At 33.3% G+C, this 17828-nt stretch overlaps 14 non-coding genes across 14 annotated transcripts; 7 read left to right on the forward strand and 7 right to left on the reverse strand.

Annotated features, from left to right (window-relative positions):
• The first annotated feature begins 1174 nt into the window (after positions 1-1174).
• TRNAQ-CUG (transfer RNA glutamine (anticodon CUG)) lies at positions 1175-1246 on the forward strand. The gene has a single exon. It is a non-coding gene; the product is annotated as a tRNA-Gln (tRNA).
• Positions 1247-2071: 825 nt separating this feature from the next.
• Positions 2072-2143, reverse strand: TRNAQ-UUG (transfer RNA glutamine (anticodon UUG)). The gene has a single exon. It is a non-coding gene; the product is annotated as a tRNA-Gln (tRNA).
• A 1548-nt stretch (positions 2144-3691) lies between these two features.
• On the forward strand, positions 3692-3763 carry TRNAQ-CUG (transfer RNA glutamine (anticodon CUG)). Its single transcript has one exon. It is a non-coding gene; the product is annotated as a tRNA-Gln (tRNA).
• Positions 3764-4588: 825 nt separating this feature from the next.
• On the reverse strand, positions 4589-4660 carry TRNAQ-UUG (transfer RNA glutamine (anticodon UUG)). The gene has a single exon. It is a non-coding gene; the product is annotated as a tRNA-Gln (tRNA).
• Positions 4661-6207: 1547 nt separating this feature from the next.
• TRNAQ-CUG (transfer RNA glutamine (anticodon CUG)) lies at positions 6208-6279 on the forward strand. The gene has a single exon. It is a non-coding gene; the product is annotated as a tRNA-Gln (tRNA).
• An 825-nt stretch (positions 6280-7104) lies between these two features.
• TRNAQ-UUG (transfer RNA glutamine (anticodon UUG)) lies at positions 7105-7176 on the reverse strand. The gene has a single exon. It is a non-coding gene; the product is annotated as a tRNA-Gln (tRNA).
• A 1548-nt stretch (positions 7177-8724) lies between these two features.
• TRNAQ-CUG (transfer RNA glutamine (anticodon CUG)) lies at positions 8725-8796 on the forward strand. The gene has a single exon. It is a non-coding gene; the product is annotated as a tRNA-Gln (tRNA).
• An 825-nt stretch (positions 8797-9621) lies between these two features.
• TRNAQ-UUG (transfer RNA glutamine (anticodon UUG)) lies at positions 9622-9693 on the reverse strand. Its single transcript has one exon. It is a non-coding gene; the product is annotated as a tRNA-Gln (tRNA).
• A 1548-nt stretch (positions 9694-11241) lies between these two features.
• On the forward strand, positions 11242-11313 carry TRNAQ-CUG (transfer RNA glutamine (anticodon CUG)). Its single transcript has one exon. It is a non-coding gene; the product is annotated as a tRNA-Gln (tRNA).
• Positions 11314-12138: 825 nt separating this feature from the next.
• Positions 12139-12210, reverse strand: TRNAQ-UUG (transfer RNA glutamine (anticodon UUG)). Its single transcript has one exon. It is a non-coding gene; the product is annotated as a tRNA-Gln (tRNA).
• A 1548-nt stretch (positions 12211-13758) lies between these two features.
• Positions 13759-13830, forward strand: TRNAQ-CUG (transfer RNA glutamine (anticodon CUG)). Its single transcript has one exon. It is a non-coding gene; the product is annotated as a tRNA-Gln (tRNA).
• An 825-nt stretch (positions 13831-14655) lies between these two features.
• TRNAQ-UUG (transfer RNA glutamine (anticodon UUG)) lies at positions 14656-14727 on the reverse strand. The gene has a single exon. It is a non-coding gene; the product is annotated as a tRNA-Gln (tRNA).
• Positions 14728-16275: 1548 nt separating this feature from the next.
• On the forward strand, positions 16276-16347 carry TRNAQ-CUG (transfer RNA glutamine (anticodon CUG)). The gene has a single exon. It is a non-coding gene; the product is annotated as a tRNA-Gln (tRNA).
• Positions 16348-17172: 825 nt separating this feature from the next.
• Positions 17173-17244, reverse strand: TRNAQ-UUG (transfer RNA glutamine (anticodon UUG)). Its single transcript has one exon. It is a non-coding gene; the product is annotated as a tRNA-Gln (tRNA).
• Positions 17245-17828: the final 584 nt, after the last annotated feature.

A 17828-nucleotide genomic window follows, 5' to 3' on the forward strand; every position in this document is an offset into this window, starting at 1 on the left:
TCCATTCAGTTCTTAGAAGTATTAATTGGAAAAACATCTCATTTACTTATAAACTTGTACGTATCAACTTATATGTATGTATCTCCCTATATATCGCTATATGTCTATGTATTTTTATCGGAAAATATAAATATATACATTATAAAAATATGTATAATTAATAGAGGTGAAAATAAAGAACAGTTGTTGCCTCTCCGCATTTGAAACATGAGCTTCTTCTCCTTCCTCTTCTATATGTCCTGAAATTGAGATAGTCACTTTTTAATCAATTTTGACCTAACAGCATAGTTGATTTGTACAAAGCATATCATACGATCTGTGAATAATTCTAAAAAAAGAAAATTAGATCAGTACCTTTGAGGCCTCCAAGCAAAAGCTTATATTTCATGATTGCAGATCGACTGTTGAAAATCAGCATGAGAAATGTTTTATTTCACAATTTCCATACTAATATACAAAAAACATTTGTACTATCTGAATGATACCGTCATTGTGGTTCTCTAGGTTTGATTTAAGAACACATCTCTTTCAAAATGTGCTATATTCGCCTTATCAATAGTGTAGAAATCTTCAAAAAGGAATGCTGGGAATCAGCCCTCTGAAATGCATTTGAGAAAAACAGGATAGGATTTTGTAATGTCGCACTATTTTGTGTAGGAATCTGATGTAAAAGTATTATAAAGTTCGTATTTCTGTAACTTGTTCAAGCTGTTGGACATTTTGAAAGGAGTCAACATTTGTCTCGTTCAACCTACTGGTATTGGATTGGAGCTATCAATAACAAAAGATGACAGAAATATAAAAGGTTGAGATTAGTAAAATAGTACCTCAAAGAATTGGACTGGTACCTTTGCATGCAAAGTCCAAAGTGCCAACCGTTGCTCTTTGGAGCCACCCATGTGAGAGACAGAGAAATGGATGTAGTAGTTTGGAAATGTAGAATGTTTTAATATTCTTCAGTCAAATATGATCATTATTTTGTAAATTGCATGTCCTGATAAACGTTTGCACATTTAACACTGTTATGGAGAATGTAGCTGAAAAGAATCAAATCACATTGTAGCTCTTTACACTATGAGCATTCAACTGAGTTATCTTTTCATCAATGTAAGAAAAGCCCCTGCACTGATGCGCTCTCTTTTGTCTCAATGGAAAAATCCCTCATGTATGGCAGGGTTCCATGGTGTAATGGTTAGCACTCTGGACTCTGAATCCAGCGATCCGAGTTCAAATCTCGGTGGGACCTGCTTGAATTATGAGATTTAATATTTCACTAATTTCTTAGAATTTGGACTTGGAAAAACATAACGTCAAAGTTTTATACTGTAACTTATCAACGTATAAGTATGTATCTATGTACAGATGGCTATATCCATCTAGATAGCGATAATACAATATAAAGAAATGAAAAATTCATAAACATAAGTACTGAAGCTGAAAACTAAAAACTGTTCTTTCCCATCCACAATTTAAGCAAGAGGTTCTTTTCCTTTCTCATCTTTATGATCAGTAATAAGATAGTTAATTTTGCTGATTTCTTATCTGACAACATTCTTAACTTACACAGTGCATTTAATTGTGAATTTCTTTGAAAGAGGAATTCAGATTAATACATTTGACATGTCTTTCGAAAGATTCTACTTTGTGGTTATGGATCTACTTTAGAAAAACAGAGTGTAAATATCTGTGTGTCTTAATTTCAAGATTGTTATTTAAAAGTTCATCTCTTCTGTCCCCAAAATACACAATTTGATTCCTCAAGTTTTCTTTTAATGAAGGCTTTCCAATTAAAAAAGTTCCTTGTTCCCCTTATCAATAACAGTAAGATTTAAACAAGTAATATCTTGCATCAGCCTCTTGTGATGAGTTGAGAAAACAGAGTCAGCTCACAAAATGTCTCATTATTTTGAGCCATTGTATTTCCAGGTTTTCTAAAAGTTCTATCATTTGCTCACATCAAATAGACTTTAAAAATACAATCAATAAATTAATGTTTCACTCTACCCGTGTTAGATTTATGATATTTATGAATACACTTGACAGAAAAAGATTTGGTCATAAGTCATGAAAGTGGTCCCACCGAGATTTGAACTCGGATCCTTGGATTCAAAGTCCAAAGTGCTAACCATTACACCATGGAACCTCCCATGTGACAGGGGAGCAAATTGCTGCAGCAATGTGGACATTTCAAATTTTTTATTTTCTACAGTCAAAGACAAACAGAATTACATAACTTTTCTATTCTGTTCAACTTTTGCCTATTGAACTATGTTAGGGAAGGATGTTGCACAAAGGACTCAAGTAACGCTATGACTCTGTTGAACAGTACTTTTTATGTGAGATACGATTTTGCAATAAAAGATAAGATTCCCCCGTGAATGCAATCTCTTCTGCCAAAATGGAAAGCTCAACCTGGTACAGGTGGGTTGATGGTGTTATGCTTGTCAATCTGGACTCTGAAAACAGGGATCTAAGTACAAAGCTCAGTGGGACTTATCTAAACTTTACGATTTTTTTTCCATTCAGTTCTTAGAAGTATTAATTGGAAAAAACATCTCATTTACTTATAAACTTGTACGTATCAACTTATATGTATGTATCTCCCTATATATCGCTATATGTCTATGTATTTTTATCGGAAAATATAAATATATACATTATAAAAATACGTATAATTAATAGAGGTGAAAATAATGAACAGTTGTTGCCTCTCCGCATTTGAAACATGAGCTTCTTCTCCTTCCTCTTCTATATGTCCTGAAATTGAGATAGTCACTTTTTAATCAATTTTGATCTAACAACATAGTTGATTTGTACAAAGCATATCATACGATCTGTGAATAATTCTAAAAAAGAAAATTAGATCAGTACCTTTGAGGCCTCCAAGCAAAAGCTTATATTTCATGATTGCAGATCGACTGTTGAAAATCAGCATGAGAAATGTTTTATTTCACAATTTCCATACTAATATACAAAAAACATTTGTACTATCTGAATGATACCGTCATTGTGGTTCTCTAGGTTTGATTTAAGAACACATCTCTTTCAGAATGTGCTATATTCGCCTTATCAATAGTGTGGAAATCTTCAAAAAGGAATGCTGGGAATCAGCCCTCTGAAATGCATTTGAGAAAAACAGGATAGGATTTTGTAATGTCGCACTATTTTGTGTAGGAATCTGATGTAAAAGTATTATGAAGTTCGTATTTCTGTAACTTGTTCAAGCTGTTGGACATTTTGAAAGGAGTCAACATTTGTCTCTTTCAACGTACTGGTATTGGATTGGAGCTATCAATAACAAAAGATGACAGAAATGTAAAAGGTCGAGATTAGTAAAATAGTACCTCAAAGAATTGGACTGGTACCTTTGCATGCAAAGTCCAAAGTGCCAACCGTTGCTCTTTGGAGCCACCCATGTGAGAGACAGAGAAATGGATGTAGTAGTTTGGAAATGTAGAATGTTTTAATATTCTTCAGTCAAATATGATCATTATTTTGTAAATTGCATGTCCTGATAAACGTTTGCACATTTAACACTGTTATGGAGAATGTAGCTGAAAAGAATCAAATCACATTGTAGCTCTTTACACTATGAGCATTCAACTGAGTTATCTTTTCATCAATGTAAGAAAAGCCCCTGCACTGATGCGCTCTCTTTTGTCTCAATGGAAAAATCCCTCATGTATGGCAGGGTTCCATGGTGTAATGGTTAGCACTCTGGACTCTGAATCCAGCGATCCGAGTTCAAATCTCGGTGGGACCTGCTTGAATTATGAGATTTAATATTTCACTAATTTCTTAGAATTTGGACTTGGAAAAACATAACGTCAAAGTTTTATACTGAAACTTATCAACGTATAAGTATGTATCTATGTACAGATGGCTATATCCATCTAGATAGCGATAATACAATATAAAGAAATGAATTATTCATAAACATAAGTACTGAAGCTGAAAACTAAAAACTGTTCTTTCCCATCCACAATTTAAGCAAGAGGTTCTTTTCCTTTCTCATCTTTATGATCAGTAATAAGATAGTTAATTTTGCTGATTTCTTATCTGACAACATTCTTAACTTACACATTGCATTTAATTGTGAATTTCTTTGAAAGAGGAATTCAGATTAATACATTTGACATGTCTTTCGAAAGATTCTACTTTGTGGTTATGGATCTACTTTAGAAAAACAGAGTGTAAATATCTGTGTGTCTTAATTTCAAGATTGTTATTTAAAAGTTCATCTCTTCTGTCCCCAAAATACACAATTTGATTCCTCAAGTTTTCTTTTAATGAAGGCTTTCCAATTAAAAAAGTTCCTTGTTCCCCTTATCAATAACAGTAAGATTTAAACAAGTAATATCTTGCATCAGCCTCTTGTGATGAGTTGAGAAAACAGAGTCAGCTCACAAAATGTCTCATTATTTTGAGCCATTGTATTTCCAGGTTTTCTAAAAGTTCTATCATTTGCTCACATCAAATAGACTTTAAAAATACAATCAATAAATTAATGTTTCACTCTACCCGTGTTAGATTTATGATATTTATGAATACACTTGACAGAAAAAGATTTGGTCATAAGTCATGAAAGTGGTCCCACCGAGATTTGAACTCGGATCCTTGGATTCAAAGTCCAAAGTGCTAACCATTACACCATGGAACCTCCCATGTGACAGGGGAGCAAATTGCTGCAGCAATGTGGACATTTCAAATTTTTTATTTTCTACAGTCAAAGACAAACAGAATTACATAACTTTTCTATTCTGTTCAACTTTTGCCTATTGAACTATGTTAGGGAAGGATGTTGCACAAAGGACTCAAGTAACGCTATGACTCTGTTGAACAGTACTTTTTATGTGAGATACGATTTTGCAATAAAAGATAAGATTCCCCCGTGAATGCAATCTCTTCTGCCAAAATGGAAAGCTCAACCTGGTACAGGTGGGTTGATGGTGTTATGCTTGTCAATCTGGACTCTGAAAACAGGGATCTAAGTACAAAGCTCAGTGGGACTTATCTAAACTTTACGATTTTTTTTCCATTCAGTTCTTAGAAGTATTAATTGGAAAAACATCTCATTTACTTATAAACTTGTACGTATCAACTTATATGTATGTATCTCCCTATATATCGCTATATGTCTATGTATTTTTATCGGAAAATATAAATATATACATTATAAAAATACGTATAATTAATAGAGGTGAAAATAATGAACAGTTGTTGCCTCTCCGCATTTGAAACATGAGCTTCTTCTCCTTCCTCTTCTATATGTCCTGAAATTGAGATAGTCACTTTTTAATCAATTTTGATCTAACAACATAGTTGATTTGTACAAAGCATATCATACGATCTGTGAATAATTCTAAAAAAGAAAATTAGATCAGTACCTTTGAGGCCTCCAAGCAAAAGCTTATATTTCATGATTGCAGATCGACTGTTGAAAATCAGCATGAGAAATGTTTTATTTCACAATTTCCATACTAATATACAAAAAACATTTGTACTATCTGAATGATACCGTCATTGTGGTTCTCTAGGTTTGATTTAAGAACACATCTCTTTCAGAATGTGCTATATTCGCCTTATCAATAGTGTGGAAATCTTCAAAAAGGAATGCTGGGAATCAGCCCTCTGAAATGCATTTGAGAAAAACAGGATAGGATTTTGTAATGTCGCACTATTTTGTGTAGGAATCTGATGTAAAAGTATTATGAAGTTCGTATTTCTGTAACTTGTTCAAGCTGTTGGACATTTTGAAAGGAGTCAACATTTGTCTCTTTCAACGTACTGGTATTGGATTGGAGCTATCAATAACAAAAGATGACAGAAATGTAAAAGGTCGAGATTAGTAAAATAGTACCTCAAAGAATTGGACTGGTACCTTTGCATGCAAAGTCCAAAGTGCCAACCGTTGCTCTTTGGAGCCACCCATGTGAGAGACAGAGAAATGGATGTAGTAGTTTGGAAATGTAGAATGTTTTAATATTCTTCAGTCAAATATGATCATTATTTTGTAAATTGCATGTCCTGATAAACGTTTGCACATTTAACACTGTTATGGAGAATGTAGCTGAAAAGAATCAAATCACATTGTAGCTCTTTACACTATGAGCATTCAACTGAGTTATCTTTTCATCAATGTAAGAAAAGCCCCTGCACTGATGCGCTCTCTTTTGTCTCAATGGAAAAATCCCTCATGTATGGCAGGGTTCCATGGTGTAATGGTTAGCACTCTGGACTCTGAATCCAGCGATCCGAGTTCAAATCTCGGTGGGACCTGCTTGAATTATGAGATTTAATATTTCACTAATTTCTTAGAATTTGGACTTGGAAAAACATAACGTCAAAGTTTTATACTGAAACTTATCAACGTATAAGTATGTATCTATGTACAGATGGCTATATCCATCTAGATAGCGATAATACAATATAAAGAAATGAATTATTCATAAACATAAGTACTGAAGCTGAAAACTAAAAACTGTTCTTTCCCATCCACAATTTAAGCAAGAGGTTCTTTTCCTTTCTCATCTTTATGATCAGTAATAAGATAGTTAATTTTGCTGATTTCTTATCTGACAACATTCTTAACTTACACATTGCATTTAATTGTGAATTTCTTTGAAAGAGGAATTCAGATTAATACATTTGACATGTCTTTCGAAAGATTCTACTTTGTGGTTATGGATCTACTTTAGAAAAACAGAGTGTAAATATCTGTGTGTCTTAATTTCAAGATTGTTATTTAAAAGTTCATCTCTTCTGTCCCCAAAATACACAATTTGATTCCTCAAGTTTTCTTTTAATGAAGGCTTTCCAATTTAAAAAGTTCCTTGTTCCCCTTATCAATAACAGTAAGATTTAAACAAGTAATATCTTGCATCAGCTTCTTGTGATGAGTTGAGAAAACAGAGTCAGCTCACAAAATGTCTCATTATTTTGAGCCATTTTATTTCCATGTTTTCTAAAAGTTCTATCATTTGCTCACATCAAATAGACTTTAAAAATACAATCAATAAATTAATGTTTCACTCTACCCGTGTTAGATTTATGATATTTATGAATACACTTGACAGAAAAAGATTTGGTCATAAGTCATGAAAGTGGTCCCACCGAGATTTGAACTCGGATCCTTGGATTCAAAGTCCAAAGTGCTAACCATTACACCATGGAACCTCCCATGTGACAGGGGAGCAAATTGCTGCAGCAATGTGGACATTTCACATTTTTTATTTTCTACAGTCAAAGACAAACAGAATTACATAACTTTTCTATTCTGTTCAACTTTTGCCTATTGAACTATGTTAGGGAAGGATGTTGCACAAAGGACTCAAGTAACGCTATGACTCTGTTGAACAGTACTTTTTATGTGAGATAAGATTTTGCAATAAAAGATAAGATTCCCCCGTGAATGCAATCTCTTCTGCCAAAATGGAAAGCTCAACCTGGTACAGGTGGGTTGATGGTGTTATGCTTGTCAATCTGGACTCTGAAAACAGGGATCTAAGTACAAAGCTCAGTGGGACTTATCTAAACTTTACGGTTTTTTTTCCATTCAGTTCTTAGAAGTATTAATTGGAAAAACATCTCATTTACTTATAAACTTGTACGTATCAACTTATATGTATGTATCTCCCTATATATCGCTATATGTCTATGTATTTTTATCGGAAAATATAAATATATACATTATAAAAATATGTATAATTAATAGAGGTGAAAATAAAGAACAGTTGTTGCCTCTCCGCATTTGAAACATGAGCTTCTTCTCCTTCCTCTTCTATATGTCCTGAAATTGAGATAGTCACTTTTTAATCAATTTTGACCTAACAGCATAGTTGATTTGTACAAAGCATATCATACGATCTGTGAATAATTCTAAAAAAAGAAAATTAGATCAGTACCTTTGAGGCCTCCAAGCAAAAGCTTATATTTCATGATTGCAGATCGACTGTTGAAAATCAGCATGAGAAATGTTTTATTTCACAATTTCCATACTAATATACAAAAAACATTTGTACTATCTGAATGATACCGTCATTGTGGTTCTCTAGGTTTGATTTAAGAACACATCTCTTTCAAAATGTGCTATATTCGCCTTATCAATAGTGTAGAAATCTTCAAAAAGGAATGCTGGGAATCAGCCCTCTGAAATGCATTTGAGAAAAACAGGATAGGATTTTGTAATGTCGCACTATTTTGTGTAGGAATCTGATGTAAAAGTATTATAAAGTTCGTATTTCTGTAACTTGTTCAAGCTGTTGGACATTTTGAAAGGAGTCAACATTTGTCTCGTTCAACCTACTGGTATTGGATTGGAGCTATCAATAACAAAAGATGACAGAAATATAAAAGGTTGAGATTAGTAAAATAGTACCTCAAAGAATTGGACTGGTACCTTTGCATGCAAAGTCCAAAGTGCCAACCGTTGCTCTTTGGAGCCACCCATGTGAGAGACAGAGAAATGGATGTAGTAGTTTGGAAATGTAGAATGTTTTAATATTCTTCAGTCAAATATGATCATTATTTTGTAAATTGCATGTCCTGATAAACGTTTGCACATTTAACACTGTTATGGAGAATGTAGCTGAAAAGAATCAAATCACATTGTAGCTCTTTACACTATGAGCATTCAACTGAGTTATCTTTTCATCAATGTAAGAAAAGCCCCTGCACTGATGCGCTCTCTTTTGTCTCAATGGAAAAATCCCTCATGTATGGCAGGGTTCCATGGTGTAATGGTTAGCACTCTGGACTCTGAATCCAGCGATCCGAGTTCAAATCTCGGTGGGACCTGCTTGAATTATGAGATTTAATATTTCACTAATTTCTTAGAATTTGGACTTGGAAAAACATAACGTCAAAGTTTTATACTGTAACTTATCAACGTATAAGTATGTATCTATGTACAGATGGCTATATCCATCTAGATAGCGATAATACAATATAAAGAAATGAAAAATTCATAAACATAAGTACTGAAGCTGAAAACTAAAAACTGTTCTTTCCCATCCACAATTTAAGCAAGAGGTTCTTTTCCTTTCTCATCTTTATGATCAGTAATAAGATAGTTAATTTTGCTGATTTCTTATCTGACAACATTCTTAACTTACACAGTGCATTTAATTGTGAATTTCTTTGAAAGAGGAATTCAGATTAATACATTTGACATGTCTTTCGAAAGATTCTACTTTGTGGTTATGGATCTACTTTAGAAAAACAGAGTGTAAATATCTGTGTGTCTTAATTTCAAGATTGTTATTTAAAAGTTCATCTCTTCTGTCCCCAAAATACACAATTTGATTCCTCAAGTTTTCTTTTAATGAAGGCTTTCCAATTAAAAAAGTTCCTTGTTCCCCTTATCAATAACAGTAAGATTTAAACAAGTAATATCTTGCATCAGCCTCTTGTGATGAGTTGAGAAAACAGAGTCAGCTCACAAAATGTCTCATTATTTTGAGCCATTGTATTTCCAGGTTTTCTAAAAGTTCTATCATTTGCTCACATCAAATAGACTTTAAAAATACAATCAATAAATTAATGTTTCACTCTACCCGTGTTAGATTTATGATATTTATGAATACACTTGACAGAAAAAGATTTGGTCATAAGTCATGAAAGTGGTCCCACCGAGATTTGAACTCGGATCCTTGGATTCAAAGTCCAAAGTGCTAACCATTACACCATGGAACCTCCCATGTGACAGGGGAGCAAATTGCTGCAGCAATGTGGACATTTCAAATTTTTTATTTTCTACAGTCAAAGACAAACAGAATTACATAACTTTTCTATTCTGTTCAACTTTTGCCTATTGAACTATGTTAGGGAAGGATGTTGCACAAAGGACTCAAGTAACGCTATGACTCTGTTGAACAGTACTTTTTATGTGAGATACGATTTTGCAATAAAAGATAAGATTCCCCCGTGAATGCAATCTCTTCTGCCAAAATGGAAAGCTCAACCTGGTACAGGTGGGTTGATGGTGTTATGCTTGTCAATCTGGACTCTGAAAACAGGGATCTAAGTACAAAGCTCAGTGGGACTTATCTAAACTTTACGATTTTTTTTCCATTCAGTTCTTAGAAGTATTAATTGGAAAAAACATCTCATTTACTTATAAACTTGTACGTATCAACTTATATGTATGTATCTCCCTATATATCGCTATATGTCTATGTATTTTTATCGGAAAATATAAATATATACATTATAAAAATACGTATAATTAATAGAGGTGAAAATAATGAACAGTTGTTGCCTCTCCGCATTTGAAACATGAGCTTCTTCTCCTTCCTCTTCTATATGTCCTGAAATTGAGATAGTCACTTTTTAATCAATTTTGATCTAACAACATAGTTGATTTGTACAAAGCATATCATACGATCTGTGAATAATTCTAAAAAAGAAAATTAGATCAGTACCTTTGAGGCCTCCAAGCAAAAGCTTATATTTCATGATTGCAGATCGACTGTTGAAAATCAGCATGAGAAATGTTTTATTTCACAATTTCCATACTAATATACAAAAAACATTTGTACTATCTGAATGATACCGTCATTGTGGTTCTCTAGGTTTGATTTAAGAACACATCTCTTTCAGAATGTGCTATATTCGCCTTATCAATAGTGTGGAAATCTTCAAAAAGGAATGCTGGGAATCAGCCCTCTGAAATGCATTTGAGAAAAACAGGATAGGATTTTGTAATGTCGCACTATTTTGTGTAGGAATCTGATGTAAAAGTATTATGAAGTTCGTATTTCTGTAACTTGTTCAAGCTGTTGGACATTTTGAAAGGAGTCAACATTTGTCTCTTTCAACGTACTGGTATTGGATTGGAGCTATCAATAACAAAAGATGACAGAAATGTAAAAGGTCGAGATTAGTAAAATAGTACCTCAAAGAATTGGACTGGTACCTTTGCATGCAAAGTCCAAAGTGCCAACCGTTGCTCTTTGGAGCCACCCATGTGAGAGACAGAGAAATGGATGTAGTAGTTTGGAAATGTAGAATGTTTTAATATTCTTCAGTCAAATATGATCATTATTTTGTAAATTGCATGTCCTGATAAACGTTTGCACATTTAACACTGTTATGGAGAATGTAGCTGAAAAGAATCAAATCACATTGTAGCTCTTTACACTATGAGCATTCAACTGAGTTATCTTTTCATCAATGTAAGAAAAGCCCCTGCACTGATGCGCTCTCTTTTGTCTCAATGGAAAAATCCCTCATGTATGGCAGGGTTCCATGGTGTAATGGTTAGCACTCTGGACTCTGAATCCAGCGATCCGAGTTCAAATCTCGGTGGGACCTGCTTGAATTATGAGATTTAATATTTCACTAATTTCTTAGAATTTGGACTTGGAAAAACATAACGTCAAAGTTTTATACTGAAACTTATCAACGTATAAGTATGTATCTATGTACAGATGGCTATATCCATCTAGATAGCGATAATACAATATAAAGAAATGAATTATTCATAAACATAAGTACTGAAGCTGAAAACTAAAAACTGTTCTTTCCCATCCACAATTTAAGCAAGAGGTTCTTTTCCTTTCTCATCTTTATGATCAGTAATAAGATAGTTAATTTTGCTGATTTCTTATCTGACAACATTCTTAACTTACACATTGCATTTAATTGTGAATTTCTTTCAAAGAGGAATTCAGATTAATACATTTGACATGTCTTTCGAAAGATTCTACTTTGTGGTTATGGATCTACTTTAGAAAAACAGAGTGTAAATATCTGTGTGTCTTAATTTCAAGATTGTTATTTAAAAGTTCATCTCTTCTGTCCCCAAAATACACAATTTGATTCCTCAAGTTTTCTTTTAATGAAGGCTTTCCAATTTAAAAAGTTCCTTGTTCCCCTTATCAATAACAGTAAGATTTAAACAAGTAATATCTTGCATCAGCTTCTTGTGATGAGTTGAGAAAACAGAGTCAGCTCACAAAATGTCTCATTATTTTGAGCCATTTTATTTCCATGTTTTCTAAAAGTTCTATCATTTGCTCACATCAAATAGACTTTAAAAATACAATCAATAAATTAATGTTTCACTCTACCCGTGTTAGATTTATGATATTTATGAATACACTTGACAGAAAAAGATTTGGTCATAAGTCATGAAAGTGGTCCCACTGAGATTTGAACTCGGATCCTTGGATTCAAAGTCCAAAGTGCTAACCATTACACCATGGAACCTCCCATGTGACAGGGGAGCAAATTGCTGCAGCAATGTGGACATTTCACATTTTTTATTTTCTACAGTCAAAGACAAACAGAATTACATAACTTTTCTATTCTGTTCAACTTTTGCCTATTGAACTATGTTAGGGAAGGATGTTGCACAAAGGACTCAAGTAACGCTATGACTCTGTTGAACAGTACTTTTTATGTGAGATAAGATTTTGCAATAAAAGATAAGATTCCCCCGTGAATGCAATCTCTTCTGCCAAAATGGAAAGCTCAACCTGGTACAGGTGGGTTGATGGTGTTATGCTTGTCAATCTGGACTCTGAAAACAGGGATCTAAGTACAAAGCTCAGTGGGACTTATCTAAACTTTACGTTTTTTTTTCCATTCAGTTCTTAGAAGTATTAATTGGAAAAACATCTCATTTACTTATAAACTTGTACGTATCAACTTATATGTATGTATCTCCCTATATATCGCTATATGTCTATGTATTTTTATCGGAAAATATAAATATATACATTATAAAAATATGTATAATTAATAGAGGTGAAAATAAAGAACAGTTGTTGCCTCTCCGCATTTGAAACATGAGCTTCTTCTCCTTCCTCTTCTATATGTCCTGAAATTGAGATAGTCACTTTTTAATCAATTTTGACCTAACAGCATAGTTGATTTGTACAAAGCATATCATACGATCTGTGAATAATTCTAAAAAAAGAAAATTAGATCAGTACCTTTGAGGCCTCCAAGCAAAAGCTTATATTTCATGATTGCAGATCGACTGTTGAAAATCAGCATGAGAAATGTTTTATTTCACAATTTCCATACTAATATACAAAAAACATTTGTACTATCTGAATGATACCGTCATTGTGGTTCTCTAGGTTTGATTTAAGAACACATCTCTTTCAAAATGTGCTATATTCGCCTTATCAATAGTGTAGAAATCTTCAAAAAGGAATGCTGGGAATCAGCCCTCTGAAATGCATTTGAGAAAAACAGGATAGGATTTTGTAATGTCGCACTATTTTGTGTAGGAATCTGATGTAAAAGTATTATAAAGTTCGTATTTCTGTAACTTGTTCAAGCTGTTGGACATTTTGAAAGGAGTCAACATTTGTCTCGTTCAACCTACTGGTATTGGATTGGAGCTATCAATAACAAAAGATGACAGAAATGTAAAAGGTTGAGATTAGTAAAATAGTACCTCAAAGAATTGGACTGGTACCTTTGCATGCAAAGTCCAAAGTGCCAACCGTTGCTCTTTGGAGCCACCCATGTGAGAGACAGAGAAATGGATGTAGTAGTTTGGAAATGTAGAATGTTTTAATATTCTTCAGTCAAATATGATCATTATTTTGTAAATTGCATGTCCTGATAAATGTTTGCACATTTAACACTGTTATGGAGAATGTAGCTGAAAAGAATCAAATCACATTGTAGCTCTTTACACTATGAGCATTCAACTGAGTTATCTTTTCATCAATGTAAGAAAAGCCCCTGCACTGATGCGCTCTCTTTTGTCTCAATGGAAAAATCCCTCATGTATGGCAGGGTTCCATGGTGTAATGGTTAGCACTCTGGACTCTGAATCCAGCGATCCGAGTTCAAATCTCGGTGGGACCTGCTTGAATTATGAGATTTAATATTTCACTAATTTCTTAGAATTTGGACTTGGAAAAACATAACGTCAAAGTTTTATACTGAAACTTATCAACGTATAAGTATGTATCTATGTACAGATGGCTATATCCATCTAGATAGCGATAATACAATATAAAGAAATGAATTATTCATAAACATAAGTACTGAAGCTGAAAACTAAAAACTGTTCTTTCCCATCCACAATTTAAGCAAGAGGTTCTTTTCCTTTCTCATCTTTATGATCAGTAATAAGATAGTTAATTTTGCTGATTTCTTATCTGACAACATTCTTAACTTACACATTGCATTTAATTGTGAATTTCTTTGAAAGAGGAATTCAGATTAATACATTTGACATGTCTTTCGAAAGATTCTACTTTGTGGTTATGGATCTACTTTAGAAAAACAGAGTGTAAATATCTGTGTGTCTTAATTTCAAGATTGTTATTTAAAAGTTCATCTCTTCTGTCCCCAAAATACACAATTTGATTCCTCAAGTTTTCTTTTAATGAAGGCTTTCCAATTTAAAAAGTTCCTTGTTCCCCTTATCAATAACAGTAAGATTTAAACAAGTAATATCTTGCATCAGCTTCTTGTGATGAGTTGAGAAAACAGAGTCAGCTCACAAAATGTCTCATTATTTTGAGCCATTTTATTTCCATGTTTTCTAAAAGTTCTATCATTTGCTCACATCAAATAGACTTTAAAAATACAATCAATAAATTAATGTTTCACTCTACCCGTGTTAGATTTATGATATTTATGAATACACTTGACAGAAAAAGATTTGGTCATAAGTCATGAAAGTGGTCCCACTGAGATTTGAACTCGGATCCTTGGATTCAAAGTCCAAAGTGCTAACCATTACACCATGGAACCTCCCATGTGACAGGGGAGCAAATTGCTGCAGCAATGTGGACATTTCACATTTTTTATTTTCTACAGTCAAAGACAAACAGAATTACATAACTTTTCTATTCTGTTCAACTTTTGCCTATTGAACTATGTTAGGGAAGGATGTTGCACAAAGGACTCAAGTAACGCTATGACTCTGTTGAACAGTACTTTTTATGTGAGATAAGATTTTGCAATAAAAGATAAGATTCCCCCGTGAATGCAATCTCTTCTGCCAAAATGGAAAGCTCAACCTGGTACAGGTGGGTTGATGGTGTTATGCTTGTCAATCTGGACTCTGAAAACAGGGATCTAAGTACAAAGCTCAGTGGGACTTATCTAAACTTTACGGTTTTTTTTCCATTCAGTTCTTAGAAGTATTAATTGGAAAAACATCTCATTTACTTATAAACTTGTACGTATCAACTTATATGTATGTATCTCCCTATATATCGCTATATGTCTATGTATTTTTATCGGAAAATATAAATATATACATTATAAAAATATGTATAATTAATAGAGGTGAAAATAAAGAACAGTTGTTGCCTCTCCGCATTTGAAACATGAGCTTCTTCTCCTTCCTCTTCTATATGTCCTGAAATTGAGATAGTCACTTTTTAATCAATTTTGACCTAACAGCATAGTTGATTTGTACAAAGCATATCATACGATCTGTGAATAATTCTAAAAAAAGAAAATTAGATCAGTACCTTTGAGGCCTCCAAGCAAAAGCTTATATTTCATGATTGCAGATCGACTGTTGAAAATCAGCATGAGAAATGTTTTATTTCACAATTTCCATACTAATATACAAAAAACATTTGTACTATCTGAATGATACCGTCATTGTGGTTCTCTAGGTTTGATTTAAGAACACATCTCTTTCAAAATGTGCTATATTCGCCTTATCAATAGTGTAGAAATCTTCAAAAAGGAATGCTGGGAATCAGCCCTCTGAAATGCATTTGAGAAAAACAGGATAGGATTTTGTAATGTCGCACTATTTTGTGTAGGAATCTGATGTAAAAGTATTATAAAGTTCGTATTTCTGTAACTTGTTCAAGCTGTTGGACATTTTGAAAGGAGTCAACATTTGTCTCGTTCAACCTACTGGTATTGGATTGGAGCTATCAATAACAAAAGATGACAGAAATGTAAAAGGTTGAGATTAGTAAAATAGTACCTCAAAGAATTGGACTGGTACCTTTGCATGCAAAGTCCAAAGTGCCAACCGTTGCTCTTTGGAGCCACCCATGTGAGAGACAGAGAAATGGATGTAGTAGTTTGGAAATGTAGAATGTTTTAATATTCTTCAGTCAAATATGATCATTATTTTGTAAATTGCATGTCCTGATAAATGTTTGCACATTTAACACTGTTATGGAGAATGTAGCTGAAAAGAATCAAATCACATTGTAGCTCTTTACACTATGAGCATTCAACTGAGTTATCTTTTCATCAATGTAAGAAAAGCCCCTGCACTGATGCGCTCTCTTTTGTCTCAATGGAAAAATCCCTCATGTATGGCAGGGTTCCATGGTGTAATGGTTAGCACTCTGGACTCTGAATCCAGCGATCCGAGTTCAAATCTCGGTGGGACCTGCTTGAATTATGAGATTTAATATTTCACTAATTTCTTAGAATTTGGACTTGGAAAAACATAACGTCAAAGTTTTATACTGAAACTTATCAACGTATAAGTATGTATCTATGTACAGATGGCTATATCCATCTAGATAGCGATAATACAATATAAAGAAATGAAAAATTCATAAACATAAGTACTGAAGCTGAAAACTAAAAACTGTTCTTTCCCATCCACAATTTAAGCAAGAGGTTCTTTTCCTTTCTCATCTTTATGATCAGTAATAAGATAGTTAATTTTGCTGATTTCTTATCTGACAACATTCTTAACTTACACAGTGCATTTAATTGTGAATTTCTTTGAAAGAGGAATTCAGATTAATACATTTGACATGTCTTTCGAAAGATTCTACTTTGTGGTTATGGATCTACTTTAGAAAAACAGAGTGTAAATATCTGTGTGTCTTAATTTCAAGATTGTTATTTAAAAGTTCATCTCTTCTGTCCCCAAAATACACAATTTGATTCCTCAAGTTTTCTTTTAATGAAGGCTTTCCAATTAAAAAAGTTCCTTGTTCCCCTTATCAATAACAGTAAGATTTAAACAAGTAATATCTTGCATCAGCCTCTTGTGATGAGTTGAGAAAACAGAGTCAGCTCACAAAATGTCTCATTATTTTGAGCCATTTTATTTCCATGTTTTCTAAAAGTTCTATCATTTGCTCACATCAAATAGACTTTAAAAATACAATCAATAAATTAATGTTTCACTCTACCCGTGTTAGATTTATGATATTTATGAATACACTTGACAGAAAAAGATTTGGTCATAAGTCACGAAAGTGGTCCCACCGAGATTTGAACTCGGATCCTTGGATTCAAAGTCCAAAGTGCTAACCATTACACCATGGAACCTCCCATGTGACAGGGGAGCAAATTGCTGCAGCAATGTGGACATTTCACATTTTTTATTTTCTACAGTCAAAGACAAACAGAATTACATAACTTTTCTATTCTGTTCAACTTTTGCCTATTGAACTATGTTACGGAAGGATGTTGCACAAAGGACTCAAGTAACGCTATGACTCTGTTGAACAGTACTTTTTATGTGAGATAAGATTTTGCAATAAAAGATAAGATTCCCCCGTGAATGCAATCTCTTCTGCCAAAATGGAAAGCTCAACCTGGTACAGGTGGGTTGATGGTGTTATGCTTGTCAATCTGGACTCTGAAAACAGGGATCTAAGTACAAAGCTCAGTGGGACTTATCTAAACTTTACGATTTTTTTTCCATTCAGTTCTTAGAAGTATTAATTGGAAAAACATCTCATTTACTTATAAACTTGTACGTATCAACTTATATGTATGTATCTCCCTATATATCGCTATATGTCTATGTATTTTTATCGGAAAATATAAATATATACATTATAAAAATATGTATAATTAATAGAGGTGAAAATAAAGAACAGTTGTTGCCTCTCCGCATTTGAAACATG

This window comes from Lissotriton vulgaris, chromosome 4_1 (genome assembly GCF_964263255.1).
Source record: "Lissotriton vulgaris chromosome 4_1, aLisVul1.2, whole genome shotgun sequence".
Classification (NCBI taxonomy): domain Eukaryota; kingdom Metazoa; phylum Chordata; class Amphibia; order Caudata; family Salamandridae; genus Lissotriton; species Lissotriton vulgaris.